The 1740-nt window shown below is 65.1% G+C and overlaps 1 long non-coding RNA gene across 1 annotated transcript in view; it reads right to left on the bottom strand.

The window, feature by feature from the left end:
• LOC105854698 overlaps positions 1–1295 on the bottom strand; it is a 2601-nt gene extending 1306 nt beyond the window's left edge. Inside the window, exon 1 of the long non-coding RNA XR_001146248.1 lies at positions 1167–1295. This is a non-coding gene — a long non-coding RNA (uncharacterized LOC105854698). The remainder of the gene's footprint in view (positions 1–1166) is intronic.
• Between the last annotated feature and the right edge of the window lie 445 nt (positions 1296–1740).

Here is a 1740-nt window from a genome sequence, read left to right on the forward strand (position 1 = left end):
GCCTGAGCGGGAGCGCGCGAAGCCTCGGCCCCTGTGGTCCCTGCGGCCACTTGCTTAAGTGCCCGTCTCACCGCCGAGAAAGGCAGCGGGTGAGAGGTCGCAGGGCCAGCTCTGGCTGGGCAGTGCCCCAGGCCGCAGCAGGTCTGTTCAGCTCAGGGCCAAACCGTCCCGCCTGAGCTAACCGTCTCTTAAGGTTACTGTTTCTGCCGATGCCACTTAGCAACATGATCGGCTCCTGTGCTCTGAGTTCTCCAGCCCTCGGCCAGGGGTGGCCTCTCCTTCGCGGGGTGCTGCCGGCCGCCCGTGCTGCCCACCCGCTGGCTCTTCCCTCCCAGTTCTTGGCCCTCGCTCTGCTGGCTGCCCCCGGGGTCTGGGTGCGGCAGGGACCCGGGTGCTATCTCCATTCTCCGTGAGAAGGCGCAGCCCAACTCTTCCTCGGCACACGGAGGTGTGCGGGGCTCAGTGGGCCCGGGGGGTCGGGGTGGCTGTCGTCCAGCCTTTGAGGGGCTCTAGCATGAGCCCACGCTGGGCCTGGCGCCTCACCTTCGTCTGCGGGGGGCCGGCTTGTTGTGGCTTTCTTGTTTTGATGGGGGAACATTTGCTTTCTTGGGGTTAACCCAGTTTGATCATGTGGCACTTCAATACACTGCTGGGTTGGGGCTGCTAATACCTTATTTAAAAGTTTTCCGTCCTTACTTAAGTGCGTCATTAGCCTGCAACCGCCCCTCTCACACGGCCAGGTGTCGCTCGACACTGCACTTGGGAAGCCGCACCAGAGCCCTCCTCTTTAGATTGGCTTCTCTGGTCTGGATGTGGACACACACCTACTGTGAGGAGGAGCCCGGAGTAGCGCCTGCCTGAGGGGGCTCCCCCCAAGGGCCCCTCCCCCACCCTGGGGCCGGCTCCCCAGCCTACCAGCCCCCCAAAACTCCCCCCAACCCTAGGGGCTGGCTCCCCCCACCCTGGGGCCCATTCCCCACCTACCATTCCCCCCAAAGTCTCCCCACCCTGGGACTGGCTCCCCAGCCTACCAGGCCCCCACCCAAGGGCTCCCCCACGCGGGACCAGCTCCCCAGCCTACCAGGCCCCCACCCAAGGGCTCCCCCACGCGGGACCAGCTCCCCACCTACCAAGACCCCCCCCCCCGGGGCTGGCTCCCCGCCTACCAGGTCCCGCAGCCTCTGCAGGAGCTGCAGCACATCCACCAGCTTCTCCTCCAGCAGGGACAGCCGCACCCTCTCCGCCTCCACCACCTGCAGCTCCAGCCTCAGGCGCTCGTCCTCCTCCACCTTCCGCGGTAGCTCTGTCTGTGGGGACCCGTGGGGGCTCAGTGCCGCCCTGCTCGTGGCTCTGCTGCTGGCCTTGGCGCCTTCACAGAGATCATCTCACCTGCCAGGTGGCCGGGCAGGTGAGATCACCTGTATCTGCGCTGTGGCACTGAGGCCCAGAGGCGCTAATGCCTGGCCTGAGGCCACACAGAGAGCGGCTGATGGAAGAACAGGGCGATGTTTAATTTGCCGGGCAAGGACTGCACCCCCTCTCCTCTGCACCTTTCCGATTCCTTTTCTTTTTCATAGTTGTATTTTCTTGGCTATAAGCAACAGAAAGTGACCTGGCTAGCTTGACAGAAAGGGAATTCGCCGGCGGGCTGGCTGGAGGGTGGGCGCAGGATGGGCTGGCTGCCGGACGGCCTCGGGCACTAGCACTGGGCTGCGGCAGGGCCGTCGGGGCGCGTCTGGC

Source organism: Condylura cristata, unplaced genomic scaffold, assembly GCF_000260355.1.
Source record: "Condylura cristata isolate star-nosed mole 26May11 unplaced genomic scaffold, ConCri1.0 scaffold00673, whole genome shotgun sequence".
NCBI lineage: Eukaryota > Metazoa > Chordata > Mammalia > Eulipotyphla > Talpidae > Condylura > Condylura cristata.